At 36.2% G+C, this 16703-nt stretch overlaps 1 protein-coding gene across 3 annotated transcripts in view; it reads left to right on the top strand.

Moving 5' to 3' along the window:
• Nucleotides 1-16703, top strand: part of ADK (adenosine kinase) — a 266929-nt gene that overhangs the window by 73760 nt on the left and 176466 nt on the right. The gene's annotated exons all lie outside the window — the stretch shown is intronic.

Genomic DNA, 16703 nt, shown 5'->3' with positions numbered 1-16703 from the left:
CTTGAAAGAAGCTGTTATTCTGTAAGCTTTAGAGAAGTAAAAAAAAAAAAGAAAGAAGGCAAGGATAGGAAAAAAGTAGTTGAAATGTAAACCAAAAATTAAATAAAATTAAATTCTGGATGAGTTTTTGCAGCAATATTCCTTGGCTTATTGGAGAGAATTTTTTTTAAGTAACCTTAGAGAGAGCAATTAATTTGTTGAAAGTAATGGGAGAAAGGAACACTATTTTAGGAAGCTTATCTGGTAACTGAGAAATAAAGGACCAATAAATAAGTTCAGAGTGCTAAGGTACACTTAGACTGAATGTGGATTCTCTGTGAGAAGATGTGGGGAAGAAATCCTAAGAATACAGCTCTTACTAATTTCTCAACATTATGGGAAAAGCTTGAAAAAGTGTGCTATAAAATGAGTGCTAAAACCTAGAAGAGTTTATTCCCACTGTTTAAAAGTTGGTCAGAAATAATGACATGTTAAAGAAAGGCATCCTTGAAAGCCTGACTACAATGAAATGCTACTGAGTAGAATGGTTGAAAATGAACAAATGGGCCCTGAAGTCTGACAAATTGCTTTTTTAGAAGTTAAGTTCTCAGTGGAAAGAGGACTGTAATAGGAAAAGTGAAAAAAAAAAATAAAATTTAAAAAAAAAAGGAAGAACTTAGGAAGCAGCTCAAGGTTATGGAATTGTTTGTTTCAGATAGGTAGATGCTCTTTAAAGGTCAGAAAACACTATGTTGAAACAAAAATACCCATTGGCAATGGGTGGAGAAACTTTAGAGTATATAATGCGTTTAAAAAGGGAAAATGAACCTGTCAGATGCTTGCTTACATGGTGTACGGTGATCATCTGGTGATCATCTGCTCATGGTGTATGGGCACATCATCATCTGCTACATGTGCTCATATATTTTGGATGTTTCCTTTGTACCTGCAAAGGTAATATCATCTACTCAAGAAATGCTCTCTCTGTTTCTCAGCAGGGTAAGCCAATTTCTTTAAGAAAAAAAGTCTTAGAAATACTGTTTTGTCATGTGTGAAAAATTTGAGATGGTAATCACAGAAAGAGCCAATAGGAAGAAGTTCTGAACTATGAAGAAAACTGGGAAGAAAATGAAGCTTAAATCATGGTGTTTGGAACTAAAATTTAAAGCAGCATAAACTATAAAGGAAGCAAAGATTTTAGAAGTTTACAAAGAATTAACCAGAATTACAGTTAAGCTGTGAAGAACAGAGTTAGATTTTATTTTTTTTTCCAGCATGTTAACAGAAAGGAAAGATGTGAAGTGTAGCCGAGAAGGAGGAATTTGGCTGGTAGGGTACAAAAGGGAATCTCTGTATTTTTTCAGTGTTGTCTTGCAGCAGAGCAGGAGAGCATGTGGCACTCTGCAGGACTGAACAATAGTCAGAGAGCATTGTGAAAATCAGAAAGCTGAAGGTTGGCCCTGTCAACTGCCCAAAGCAGACTTTATGTGGACAGGGTATCTCAGCAGGGTCAGAAAAAGAGAAAGGTCTGGACACAGGAGGGACAGTAGAAAAGTTGGGTTTTTTTTTTTGTAGAAATGCTTCTAAGGTACAATGGAGAAGTCATATTTCCAGGAAATGAAATGTGGAAGCAGGGTCACACCATACATTAGAGGGAAAAGCTCTGTAAAAGGAAAGGAAAGAGCAAAAGAAAAATTATATTGCAGAAGAAATACAGAAGACTGTTGGAGTAAACATTGAGAGGATGGAAGATAAATGACCAAGGGGCTGAAACTCAGAAATATAACGCTCTTCAAAATGGTGTTATATAAGCATTTTTATAAGTACAATAATATTTCTTAAAAATACCTGCAAATGGTGGAAGGGAGTACAAAGAACAATGTAAAAGTATTGAAGGGCAGTGCTAAAGCTCGTTATGGTTAGGTTTTCTGTAATATTAAAGTTCTTTGAACTGATCCTGGAAAGAGTTAGGGAATCATTATAATCATGGCTTGACTCATGATGTGAAAGGGGAAGGGGGGAAGTGATTGATATATTCCTGAAATGACAGTAGGAGGCTTAAAAATGGAAAAGATGAAATAAATGAGACAACAGTTTAGTCATTCCTTAATGAGATTAAATTAACAGCAAATTATGCTTTTGAAATACTAATTCATATTAAGAGAGTAATGGTGACGAAAAGAAGTGAAGAAAGTGGAGACAGAATGTGAGAGAAATGACAAAACTGAGAGAAGAGGTAGTAAGTAATATGGAGAGAGGAAAAACTGTATAAAAATCCCACTGTTGCTCTGATTCTGTATTCTCTCACTGTCCCGTTCTTGTTTCTCCCTTACCAATCTGCTTTCCTTGTCAACTCTAATCCTTCTTGCATGTTAATTTGTTCACCTGTAAATAAAGATGGCTAACCACGACAGACTGAGTACTTATAAGGCCTTAAAAACAACTCTCGTTGAAGCATCTTTTTGTTTGAGACTTTAGTACTCAGCGGAAAAATAGGGACAGAATGTAAACAATGGGAAGAGGGTAAAAGGAGTAAGAAAAGGGCTTTCCTGACTGCAGTACAATACAGAAAACAGATGGAATCCAGGTAATCAGTAAAACGCAGGTAATGTACTTCTAATGGTGCTATATTACTATTAGATGCAGTTGTTTTTTGTTTTTTAAATTTTTTTCTTAACCCACCAAGAAGCCATGTTGATAACTTAGGATCAAATTTCAATTGATCAGGCATCAGTCACTAAAAATTCCTTGATAATACTTTGGAAAATGAGGACTAGAGATGATGACTGAATTGCAATCCTTTAATTTCTGGAATAGAAACCTAAGTTTAACTTTGCTGGTTGCTTGGCATTAGAATTATCCCTTTATACTAACTTTTAGTTTGCTGTATGTTTGAAGTTGTGATGCGTGCTTAAGAACAAGAAGTGTAGGGGTATCAAATTGAAACTGGAGTGTGCTTCTCTGACCTTTACTTGTCTCATTAAATTTTGGCTTTATATCTAATATGATATGTGACATCTTGCTTTAATCTGAGCTCTTGCAATCTCTCCAGATGAGTGGATCCATTATATTAAATCTATAAAATATGCATACATGTAACTGCATGCAGTTCATAAATAATGTATTATTTTAGGGTTCTGCCAACAAACTAAATTCAGATTCATAGAGAGTGTTTTACTACTACTCAGCTTCCTTCCGTAATTTTAGTTAAGCCTGTGCCCATCTAACAACAGACATTGATCTAGAAAGGAAAAAACTTCTGAGCCTTCTAATAGGGCTCATGGCTTTAAAGTATGTAAAGCAAATAGCTTACACATGCAGAGAGGGCAAGTATTGGTGACCAGGCTGTATTTGTGTGATTTTTATCAGCATTTCTTTTGCTTTTGGAGTGCTGAGGTTAGAACTGCAACAAATAGTCTTTGATGTTTTATCTTTCTAACACAAGTGCTGGATTTCAAGTTCAACTTGATAGAATTTTATAGCTTGGATTTTAAACTACATGACCTTGGCAACAAACAACACATTTTCATTTTTGTTTTTCTGGAAGAACTTACAAAGAATGCCACAATCTTCATCCTGAAAATGGATGCTCCTGGTTTTTGTCCTATTTCTTAATAGCTTATTTTTATTCTAGCAATTCTAGTACTGCTGTGAATCTAACTTAGCAGTTAGAGAAACCTGTGTTCTGTTGTTTTTTAATCCTTGGTAGAATAGTGAAATTCTCATTACAGAAGTTTTATTACTGCTGATGCAATGTGAGCTTGGAAGAATGTAGCTTGACACATTTCAACTTGAATTGGTAGGACTGGCAGGTAAAGGGAAAAATGTAAAATAGAATTTTTGGGAAGCTTTCATATAGATAACTCTTGGGAATTCACAATAATGTTTGTGTAATGACACCTGACAAAAGCATCATAACTTCCTTTTTCTTTCTGCATTACATCTTGCCATCTAATTGTAACCTTTCAATTTTGGAGCTGTACAATATTTTTGAGAAAAGCCTACATCCTGTCATTAGATACTTTAAAGAAGTTTGGCTTTGAACTAGAGTATGTCTTTATTAAGAGTAAATAAAGTGTTGATTGGAATGACTTTTAAATGAGGGATAACATTAAGAGAGAATAATATACTAAATTATGTTGAACTTTTGAATTCACATCAGGGAAGTATGGCACTTTTCTGAATATCAGCCTCTATTTCAAGCACTTGTAAATTAATCCAAATTTTCATTTTTCCATTATGATTAACTTGTTCTGTTAATCTAAAGGGATTGTGCGTTTTAGCATTCTAATGAACTCATAAGTACGAGAATTTAGCTTTGAAAAATGAACAGATTCCTGCTTGTTTATAAAAAGTGGTATGCTCTAAAGGCTTGGAACTATTTTAAATTTTTACTACTTGTTATGTGTGTAATTAGCCAAACCTTGGATTTATATTAAGCACATCTGTCTACTGGGTCACTTCATGCTTAATCCAAAAATAATATGTAAAATTAAAAATTTATCTACTTGCAGGCACAGAGCTGCATTTTATAAATAATATGAGCTGTCATCTTGTAAACATCTAAGTAGCTTCATTGCAACTGATTCCAGGCTTTTGAAATTAAGTTTATAGCTATTTGCCAAGAAATACCCTTGGTTAAACAGTACTTACTGAATGTAATCTAAAAGATCCATAACAGAGGGGTCCCTCAGTCCTTTAGTGGTTTGCTCCTCACTCTGCTGTTATTCTGTATAAATGAGCATATAACTAATGAATTTCATCTTTTCCTCACTTGTGAGAATTTCTGGATTACTTCTCTGCAGCAGATTAGACTGAGGCATAGCAGGAGGCAAAATTTGGCTCAGGAGCAGGCTTTAAAGTGTATTGAACATGCATAACTGGCATGGAGATAAAGGAAAGACTATCAGAGGGGTCACCCCAAGCATACTCTACATTTTTCATGTTGACACAACTTTGCAGGAACTGTCATTTTTTAATTAAATCAACAATGCCATCAACTAGAAATGTGCTGCTTAAGTGTGTGCTTAAAACCACTTACACAACAAATAGCTTTCTCCAAAAACTCTTTCTGGACTATCACTCCAAGAAAGTGCAAGCAAGTCCCCTAAGCAACTTTTCCCTCCTACTTAGTGAAGCAAAGAACATTTAGCTCTGTATCTTTCTGACCAAAAGGAAATGGGTAATTTTTTTTTGCTCAGAGAGGTAGGTTTTTTGCTTTCATGAACCATTTGGACCGGAATGTTAAATTCCTCAGAGTTAGTTTTGGCCATACTCTTGATATTCTTTTAGCAGCTTCATTTTCGTTCTTTAAGCAGCTCTGCTCATATGGGCTTGGTGGCCCCATCAAACATGTGTTTCCAATATTTTCAGTGGTTTAATCCAGCGTTTAAGAAAATGTACAAAAAAGGTCTCTAAACCATTTTCTGTTTGGTATGGTTTAATAAACTTAGGGGTAATCGCCTTGCCCTCTCTTCAGAAGAAAAATCCTGGGGTGTGTGCTTCTTTCTGTGCCAGATCTCACATGTTTCTGCCGTGCTGGGGTAGCATTCTCAGTGTGATCTTCTGTCAGTGCTATGTGCTGTCCTGCAAGTGCACATGCCTGCTTCTCAAACCTGTTGCATGTAAAAGAAGATAAACCAGACAAAAAGCTGGGACTTACAGCTGTTTTTTTTTTCTTATTTATACCTTACTAAAATTTAAATGCTGCTAGTCAGTTAAGTGGATTTCTTAAACATTTAGTGGAATTCTTAAACCTCAATGCTCTGTGTGATCATTCCTAATTAACGATATCTCATTAGTATATGTGTATATATTAGTATATGTGCTGAAGGAGTAGCAAAACATGCCTCAGAGCTAACAAAAACAGTCATTTAAGTTTGTCTCTCTGGAAATACAGCAGTGGCTATTCCCACTATGGCAGAGATGATGTCCTGTTGATAGTGTCACAGCAGACAGTGCCACATGCCGGTGACATCAGTTTCCCGAGCTACTTATTCTCTCAAGCATGTTCTGTCACTCATGTGTGTTTCTGAACCAGTCTGTGTCGAACATCACAGTGATGTGTCCCTGCTTGTTACAGACAGACAGCCTTTCCTCATCAGGATTAAAACATGCAGCTTGGGAAACTGGTATAATGCCTAAATTGATCAGTACAGATGTCAGAGAAATTTTGTAACATTTGAGAGTTGCCCAGATTTTTTTGGAACGTCTTAGAGAAAATTGCCAGACCTTTTACACAGCTGTAAGTATGATTTTCAAAGCCTTATTCAGAGCTACGTGGACGGTTCAAAAAAGGCAACAAAACCTTTTCATTCTAATGACAAACTCTGCAAAAATGTAAGCAAATTTCCCCCCAGATTACAAAACTGGGAACTTGTCAAGCTTTTTTTGTGCTTGTGAAGGAAGCTCATCCATTGTTTATGTGGTTATGGAACAGATGATGCAAGATGCAGCAGTGGACTGGAGGACCTGACTTTTTGAAGCTGGTGATAGTGAGGCTTTTTTCTGTATGCTGGAAAATAGCTGTGTACGACTCTGTGTATATTTATAGACCTGGGAATATAATTTCAGCCAATATCAGGATGCTCAGAAAATAAAGGTCCAAAGAGCCTGTGGCTCTTTGTTTTTCAGATTCTGCAATGCCAGATCCCTAAATCTGTCCTCTCAAAAATGAGAGTTCCAGTTACACCATTGTCAGTTTGACAACAGACTTTGTTAGATGGTAACTGTTAAGCAGTGAAAGACAAACGTCCTTACGTGCATCACTTTGGTGTGGAATTGAGTGGTTTCACTGCTGGTCTCATGGACTTGTCTGTTTGATGTACCAGAACCATATTCACTTGTTTTTTCAGGTCTTGCTCCTGGGCAGCAGCATCAATAGCATTGTAGGAAGATGATCTTCAAAGTGGTTTTGGATGTGACATATTTTAGAAAAACAGAAAAGGAGTTGTACCATCACATTCCTGCTAAATCCATTCAGATAGAACCTTGAAACTCTTCTTCATGTGTTTGAGTGAGCTTTGGTGTACATATGCAGCCTCTGTGCATCCATCCAAAATTGTAATTTATTTAAATTATTAGAAACTGTTTCTGTATTCTGAAGTAATCAAACATCAGTTACCCACATGGAATCAGAAGACACTGTATAAATGGTGGCAGTTGGTGCTTTCTGGGTAAGCATTTCAGCTGCCTGCTGCTTGACTCAGCTCATATGCCTCTTTAGCTATGATAACCTCATGTTTTGAAGCTGTAATATTTTTTAATTTTTCAAAAGCAACGAAGGAATTTAGACTCTGTGTCTAAGCTAATGTCCACCTGAATGCTGAATGAGGGAACTCAAACTTTATTGGTTTTTTATTCTGTATTTCCCTGAGTCAGTGCCACCTTTAACTTGTAAGACATGCTATATATGAGTGATATTAATTAGCACATTGCCTAATTTATCTTATCCTGAAAATTAAGCTGTTTCTAGGCAATGCAGTAATTAGTGCAGGCTGGGATTTGTCCCTTTCATCAAAAATCTGAAAGTATCAGTAATATCAGTAACCCACAATAAGGGGACCTGCTTCCCAAGGTGCCATGATGTGAACCCCCCGATGATGTTTTTGTGTGCAGAATTGCAATAGGACTTAATCAGAACATTTTGCCCCATAAAACTTTCCATGCAGCAGTGGGCTGATGGCTTGACTGACATTTATTTGATTTGCTCCCACTGGTTGACACTGGAAGGAGAATGAGTGCTTGATTTGGCAATCTCAGAAGAGAGGGTAAATCCCTGTGCTTCGCTGATATTAATTTGGCATGCCACTCAAGCCTTGGGAGCTCGGGAGCTGTTTTATCCTTAGCAGCTCAATAAGTTACATAACTACATCTTTAGCAATTAATTAATGTTAAGTGATGTGATACAGTGGGGAGTTAATTGCCCTGGAAATCTGAAATGCCAAGTTAGAGAGGTTTCTTGCACATCTCTGGAATGCTTCCTGTTGCAAGTATACTTTTTTTTCCCCCTTAACACAAACATTGACGATCTTGCTGTTAGCTAAGAACTCCGTGCAGGCTTCATCATGTACTATTCCTGGAAATTCTTCCCTCAGAAAGTTTAAATATATTGGTATAAGTTCTTTACACATTCTTTTTGTTGTATCCACAGGTTTGTTGCCTGAAACCATTCTTTTCTGTCCTTCAATGATTTGTGCTCAGTCCAATAGGTTGTATGTCTCCTTTTCTACTTTTGATTACTGCTAACTTATATTGTAGGCCTGTAATAAATTAGTATACCTTTCTCTTTCTTATGGATATGATGGAGGTAATAGTGATTTATCAGAATAGAAATTTGATACAGGAATTTGCTTAAACTTATTAGCAGAGCACAGAGGTAGGGACTGATTTGTCAGGAGGTACAGGAGTGGTTTTTTTAGGATCCTGAGAATGATTTCAAAGGGACAGACTGTCAACTACATGAATGGACTGTGATTCCGTGGCTTTTGCAGTAACAAGCATTATGCTGCTTTCTTCAGAGAAAGGATTTGGGACAATGCAATTAATTCCCCACAGAGAAGTCTAATCCTAGGACTGCTCAATTAGCAATTCACATACACCCTGACCCATAAGAGTAGGCCTGTAGGTTATCTTGTTATTGGTACATATGTCCAGTAAAAAAAAAAAAGAAACAAAGAAAAAAAACTTTTGTAAAATTTGATCTCATTGACATGCATTGAGTTTCACAGTTTTATTTTTCTTGCTGCAAAAATATTTGGATGGATTAGGCCTGTTATCATCTCAACTGTAGTAGAAAATGTACCAGAGTATTTACCTTATGTTGCTGGAGTGCCATTCAAAATGGTCACAAGACCTGAAGGGTAAAAATGTGGCTCTTGTATAATGTGATTTTGTTAAAGCACAAAAAAATATGCAGCAGCTCCACTTAATTATTTGCTGTATTGTATCCATAAAGTACTGAAAGCTGGCAGTTATTCACTTCAAGTGCTGTGCTTGTGTTCTGCTTTTAACTGAGGGGTTTTTTCACTTGTGAGTGAAGAAGAGACCTTTATGTGTAATAGCTGCACTCTTCATCCTTTGCCTTGCTGTGGAAGATCCTGTTCCTAAGGATCTATCACTCTTCCTCCATCCTCTCTGGACTAACTGAACAATGTCTGAAGTATTTAACTTGTTTGCTTCTACACAGTTTTATTTTTTTTTCCATTTTTCTTATAAGAAAACCACTCTGATTTACTGAGGCATCTTTAGGAGTTAGAAGCAGACTTTGTGGAATTGAATTGTATTTACTTATAGAAGACTTAGTTTATATTACATACATATCAGTATAAGCAGAGTGAAGTTGAGATCCTACTGAAGTGAAATGACTACACCCAATTATCCTGAGTTTCTTCATGACATTACAGTCTGACAAATAAACTAATTCAATAAAATTATTTATTCTTGTTCTGCCAATGGTAGCATTAATGTGCTGACACTTATTTATGAACCCTAAGAATACATCTTTATGTTATTGTCTTTGTAGTGGTATAAGTGAGCTGTAAGATCAATTAAGTTGGTTAGCTTGTCTTTTAAAAATACAGCCTGAAATCAGCGATCTCATATTCTTCATTTGTAGATAAAATAAATGAGTTTTGGTTTTTAAAAACAGTTGTTGAGAGCTCACTGCAACTCTTAAGATTAGCTAAGATTTTCTTCCTTTTTCATGCATCTTTTGTGGAGTAAATTCTGCATGACTATAGATTAATTCCATAGTTTACAGTAGATAATTATTAAATGAGAAAGAAAACTTGTTGATATGAATGTTTAACGTTCTTAGTATTGATTGTTCAAGTTTTTAAAATACATTGTGTACAAATAGAGACTACAGTGGGTGTGATGGATGAACAGACCTGACTTTTGTGTGGCCTCAGCAGTTCTCATCTGTGATCTCAAAATGGGTCAGCTTATTCTGTAACAGCTGCTGAATTGCTGCAGCCTGCAGGCTGGAATTCTGAGAGAACATAGGTGCTGGTTTATTTTAATTTACCAGGCTGTCACCTAGGGTAGCTCAGTAGATACGTCATGAGCCAGTGAATTGTTGCTGCAGTGAGGGCAAGGGTTCCTGGGAAAGACATTGGTAGGCTGCTGCTTAAACACCACTAAACTCTGCCATGGGAATGTGTTCCTTCTGTAAGTCAGAGCTGGTCACCTAGCTGAGAACCCAGGAAATCAGCTCTTCCTCCCGAGGGGATGCACATTACAGGAATTCATCTGCATCCTTCACTGGTGTCCAGCTATGTCTGCATGGGCCCTGCACTGTTGTGAGAGGGAATTTGATCTCAGATTATTGCATCCTTTGTTTATGAATCTTCCTAAAGATAATTGTGGGGTAGTCCAAGATTTAGCATTAGTCTAATTACAGTAACTGTTCCTCAAATTAATTTTGGTATTGGTTATCATGTATGAAATGCAGGTACCTTGATAACATGGTGACATGCATTACCTTTTAAAATTGCTGTGAAAAGTTGCTAACTACTGCTGCTTATAACAATCTGCCCTACTCCCATCTTATAAATGACATAAGATGGTAACACATGATTAAGTCTTCAGGGATTGCCTATTTAAGTCACTGTGAAGTTTTTCCAACGATTACTTTCAAAATTTTATTGAATGGAAATATACAAAATGGAAAGAAATTAACACTGCAGAAATATACCTATGCTACAATTATATCTAGTACTTAATTATCGTATCATTAATTGCATTTTTAAACAATTATGTGCTTTACAGTACGTGAAAAGTTTTGGTTTACTTCCAAAGAAATTATTCTCAAATAATTAGTCTAAAATAAGCATTTATTCTGCCTATTTAGTTAGATTCATAACCTTGTCAGTTTATTTATTCCAAGCCTTGGCCCTACAAACTGGGAACGTCTAAAATTTTGCCATTGCTATTGTTGAAGATATATCTACTGTTTAAATTCTTTGCAGTAATTCTGTAAGAAACTGCATGCCCTGTTTTCCACTAAGCATGTTCCAGGATCCAGAGATCAGAATGAACAGAGACTGATGGGTCACAAATAAGAGCAAGTTGGCAGGAATCAAAGGAAAATTTCTTTTTCTGCTACCCTATTTCTGGTATGGTTGGATAATGGCTTTAGGTATGACACATATAATTTTTCAGAAGAACTAACATGATTTAAAAAACTGTAGCAATGACAGTTTTTAAATTTACATACATAATGTAAATTTGAGCTTTATGCTGGGAATGCTGCTGTGAAGTAGACTAAGTGTGATTTTCTGTGACAATCTAACTGTGTTAGAATTGTAGACTAGATGACTCAAAGCTGCCCTGCTAAAAATAAAGCAGGTTTCTGTTTTAAAATCTGAGCTGTACACACAAATTCAGAATATATATGCAAATAGAAGAAAAAAAAAAAGCGGGCTTCTGTCCATGAGATGTGTTTTGTGGTATTTTATTTAGCTCTTATATACAGTTCAAAGATTTGAAGATACAGAGAATTAAGATACTTATAAGAATAGGCAGTTGTGACCTGGTCATCAGAAGCTACATTTCCAAGAGACCCCTGTGTCAATAGCCTAATATTTTTCTTGCAAATAAAAGAAGCTCAGTAGAGCAATTAGTGAGGCAGCACAAGCTTGACATCAAGGTTTGCTTTTGTTAAATATTGTGGCCAGGTTAAATTTTAGATCAATTTAAAGATTAATAATTAAATTCCAAAGCAGCTTCCCTCACAAAATGGAGAATGGCATGGCATGCTTTATTACCCATCTTTAGGTATAGTAGTTGAGTATGTTCCAAGACAAGCAAGCAATAAGATGTGTGAGATGATTGTTTTTAAATTGCAACATGATTGAGTGAATTGGCATTTTGGGTTCTCTGTTTTTCTTTTACTCTTGTAATGTTTTTAATCTTGTAATTTTTCCTGTCCATTCTTTGAGACATACTGATAAACTATTTTGTTAGTCATATCAAGATGAGTTTTAATTATTGTTTCTTCTTTTCTAGAAGGTTTAGAAGGAGAGGAAGAATTTGACAGTTGTCTGACTTAGGTTCTTGTCAGATTTTTCTTATTTAATTAGCATTATGAAAAATGTCTAGTTTTTAAGATGCTTTTAGTCAGCAGGCTTTTGCCTATTAAAATACAAATCTGTTCCATCAAAGACACAAAAAAGACATAAAATTGTTTTTCTAACTCATGCTCTGAACTACTCTCTGACCACTGACATCGAAGTTCTCTTTTATAATGTGTCTGGCTTCATAAGAAGTGACCTCTTCCACTTTCCATGATCTCTTTCCATGCCTTTTTTTGTTGTGAGCATGCAAACAACATCAAATATTCCCAGTTCTAAAGCTATAATTTAAAATTATATGGGTGAGGCAGCCAAAACAAAAAAAGTTTTAAAATAAATCCCACCCTGTTCTTTCTTTTTAGGGCTTTTTTGATGGTTTTGCTTTGTAGTCTAGGGGCTGAAATGGCTTCTGACACTAGACAAATTCTGTGCAATTTCCTCTTCACCCTGAGATCTCTGCAAGTGTTTGCTTTTGGATTTGTTCTCTAATACAAGCCCACTGTACCTCTTAGGAGTCTGTAATCTTCCCTTGTTCTGATCTGAAGAAGGGAGCATTTCTTTTTCCAAGGGAGCCACTCCAGGTTATTGTCAGGACAGTAGAAATCTCCCTCCTCTTAAAACAGTGGGACCCAGACCGCAGTGGCAAGATGTCATTACTAGAAAGTTTTCTTTTTAGAAAGTTTTTCTTCTTAGGGGGGATCTGATGTCTCTTTGTTAGTACAAAATTTGTCAGGTGCAGCTTATTCTGTCAACAAGCAGCAGACTCCTCCTGTCCTTCTGGAAAGAGTACCTTATAAACAGTTCCAAACTGTTCCTTTTTTGCTTTGGTTTTGCAGTATGCTTGGGAGTGTTGTTACCAGACATAGGATCCAGTCTGTACTATAGAGTTATGTTTGAAGTGTAGATATTTGCATCTCTTTCACTTTTTCAAGGACAATGTTGTTATTGTTTTTTTCAATAGTAATATATATGGCATATAAGTATGAAATGTATTTTAGATGTAAGGGAAGATTAAAAATAAAAACACTTGATGCTTCTATATTTCTCATTGAATGATAGCTGTTCACTTCTGAAGAATCTGTTCTAGAAGCAGACTGAAGGACAATTCCAAAAAATGCCCATCTTGTGCCATTCTTCTAGAGCTGTTCCACTTGGCCTTTTCACTAGTTTGGCTTTGGATATGGGTAAGCATTAATTTTAACAGAGCTAATATTAGGGTTATAATCAGAGATGTAATAAAAGAAGAGGTGGAAACAACTTTTCCACAGTCATGTTCTTATTTGTTTGTCTCACAGCTCAGGGATCCAAATGCTGTTGCTACTGTCAGTAGCAGGAAGTTTGGTAATTCCATGTTATGGGAAGTGACATCTTTGTTGCATGAGCTGTCTTGTACAGAGTCTTTCAGACTTTTGTTTTCTTCTCCATGGTAGTTTGAATTCACATGAAACCCCAGGAGGTTATCAAATATTGCCAGTATGCACCTTAAATAATTGTATATTTCTTTAAGTCAGTGCAGGGAGTGTCAAAGGCTTCTGAAGAATCTGAGCATAAATGAAAATCAATATATTTGGACTGAACTTACTGTAGTACTGATACCAATGGAAAGATGAAACCTTTGCTAGAAGTTAGTGCTTCAAATGTCACAGTTAAAAATTATATACAGCTTAAGATCTTCAGTCTAGGACAGAGCTTTTAAAATTTGCTTTTTATTGACTACAAGTCTGTGCTGTTACTGTGACACACACAGATCTTACATTTGAGACTTGCATGCTTGTTATTCTGACTAACAGTCATATACCTGGAAAAGACCTAAGGCTTAAAGTAATGCTTTCTGGTCCAGAACATGGCAACTTAAGGTTCAACTGGAAGTTTCAGTTCTAAGCTGCAGTTTTGCATGCTATTCCATACTGAAACTGGCTACAGAGCATGGTGTTAAATATCAAAGCTCACTGCTCTACCTCTCCCATGATGGCTATCATCCACAGAAACAGAGGAGCTGTTAAAAATTACAACTGGAAATAAATAATCAAATTTAGAGACACAGGGAAGTAATTTCTAGGTATGAACTCTAATGTGTGCATTCTAACAGGGGCTAAATAAGGCAGGTCAGTGTAAAGCAATATATTTTATGAGAGTTTTATATAATTTTGGAACATCGCTTAGACATTTTTCTGATGATCAGCCTCCAGAAATTTTCTTGCACAGAAATTTGTGAGCTCAGATCTTCTGAACCACCTGTAAGCTTTCAGTGGTAACTGAAATCTAGGTAGCTATTCACTAACTATTTATGATAACAACCATTTTTGTTTAATGCTTTCTACAGAGTAAAAGAATTACAGACACAAGAAAAAAGCAAGATAAACATAGTAAAGTGTCCAGAGAAGACTGAAAGGCAGCTTAGTGGAAAAGAAAGATTTTTGGGTTTGGATTGTGTGGGTTTCATTTGTCTTTTGGTTTTTGTTGTTGAAGCTTTAGAAATATTTAGCTCTGTGGTTGGGCTAGAAGGTAGAAGTATTTGTTCCTGGGGAAGTGGAGCGTCGCTTGGTAGAATGCTGTCAGGCAGTTTTATTTCACCTACTTTCTCTTTGACCTTTCAGAGTCTCATTCTGTACCTGTCTCTCAGTATATTAAGTTGCATGTGCACCCATCAATTTCTCATAATGGTGATTGCGGGAGGGGAAGTAATAGATGAGAAAAGTCAACTCTGTCTGTAGAAATAACCTCTCTTTCAAACACTTCCAGTAACAACTTAGAAATAAAAAGATTTACAATTGGGATTGATCCACAATACTGTAAAGTTTCTCAAAAATGTGCCTGGGCTCAGCTTTCTCCTTACTGATTTTTATCTGTGGTACTAGAGCAGAGTTATTTAATCATATCAGCAGCTTAACTTGCATCTGCTCAAATGTTTAGGGTTTTTGGATAATGAAACAAAACAAATGGATGTTTTTGTTCAAATATGTTGCTTTCTTCACTTTCAAGACTGTTGATGTTTCTTTAGTAGGAAATAAAATACCCTGCAAGCACAAGTAACAGCTTTTCAGTGTGTACCAACTTGCTGTCTTCAGTGCAGTATGTGTGTCTAGGTGTTGTAACAATTACATATCTCTGATTGATCTTTCTTGGCATGTGGAGCATTACCTAGACACCATGCAGTTAAGGTGAGGAATCCTGCCAGAATACCTTTGCTTCTGTTGGTAAACTCAGAGTTTTAATGCCTGTTCCAACTTGTTTGAGTGTTGGGCTTTTTATGGTATAATATTTTCTTTGTGTAAGTTGAAAGCCCCATCTACTATATGACAAAATAATTTAGGGATCTATTAAACCTCTAATTTTAAAACAGTGATTATGTGAGTAAACTGGTTTTGAAGCAATGCTTTTGAGTTACAGCAAGGCGGAGTCTGTAGACACTCTTAAATTTCCACTGCGACAAATAAAAAAGAAAATTTTTTCAGGACACAAAAAAAGTATTATATCAATAATTTAAGTGGTTGTTTTTATCAATAGAATAGAAAATGATTGGTTTACAAATATGTTTTGTAAGAATAAATGAGTTGCTGTATACCTGCTCTCAAGTCTTCCCTTGTTCCAGTGAATTTCAGGAATTATCACCTCATTCTTCAGAGGAACATTGTTCTGAGATTGCACTTCAGATAAAAATGAATAAACTGTAAATACCCCATGCCAAAATATGAGCCACCTTGATAAGATATGGATTTAATTCCATTACTTGAGTCTTTCATGAGAGAAGTAATCCTAGTGTGCAGATACTACACTTTTGCTAGTTCTGGGTCCCTCAGTTTGGGAAGGGCATCGAGATGTCCGGGGGAGGGCAACAGGGCTGGCAAGGGGCTTGGAACATAAACCCTTTGCGTTTATGGAAGGACTAAGGGAGCTGGGGTTGTTTAGCCTGGAGAAAAGGACACTCAGGGGTGACCTTTTTACTCTCTACAACTTCCTGAAAGGTGGTTGTAGTCAGGCAGGGGTTGGTCTCTTTCACCAGGTAGCTACTGACAGAACCAGAGGACACAGTCTCAAGCTGTGTCAAGGGGAATATGGGTTGGATATTAGGAAAACGTTATTCACAGAAAGAGTGATAAAGTTCTGGAATGGCCTGCCCAGGAAGGTGGTGGAGTCACCATCCCTGGATGTGTTTAAAAAAAAGAGAGGATGATGTGCCACTTGGTGCCATAGTTTAGTTGAGGTGTTAGGGCATGCGTTGGACTCGGTGGTCTTGAAGATCTCTTCCAGCCTAATGAGTCTGTGATTCTGTAATAGAATTTAATACAATAAATGTCAGGGTAAGTTTTTTTTGTTCTGGAGCTTTGGGTTTTTTTTCTTAAAGAAGTGCTGACCAAGCATGGTGATAAAACTGAAATGAAGGACAGATGAGTATTTAAATATCTCATTTGGAAAATGAACTGGAACATACAATTTAAAATCTAGCAAATAATAGCAATTAATTTTGAAGTTAGTTTTACTTCAAAAGTCCTTTTTTAACATTTTAGGTAGGTTTTCTGTATTTCTGTCTTTTTAATTTGGGCATTGCAAGAATGGATCTTCAAAGTCGAGAACTTAGAAATTGACAAATGTTTTAATTCTACAGAGCATTGTAATCCCATTACTCCTCCCTCTGCATTTCTCAAGGTT

The sequence above is a fragment of the Passer domesticus genome, chromosome 8 (genome assembly GCF_036417665.1).
Source record: "Passer domesticus isolate bPasDom1 chromosome 8, bPasDom1.hap1, whole genome shotgun sequence".
Classification (NCBI taxonomy): Eukaryota; Metazoa; Chordata; class Aves; order Passeriformes; family Passeridae; genus Passer; species Passer domesticus.
This window is presented reverse-complemented; position numbering and strand designations above follow the sequence as displayed.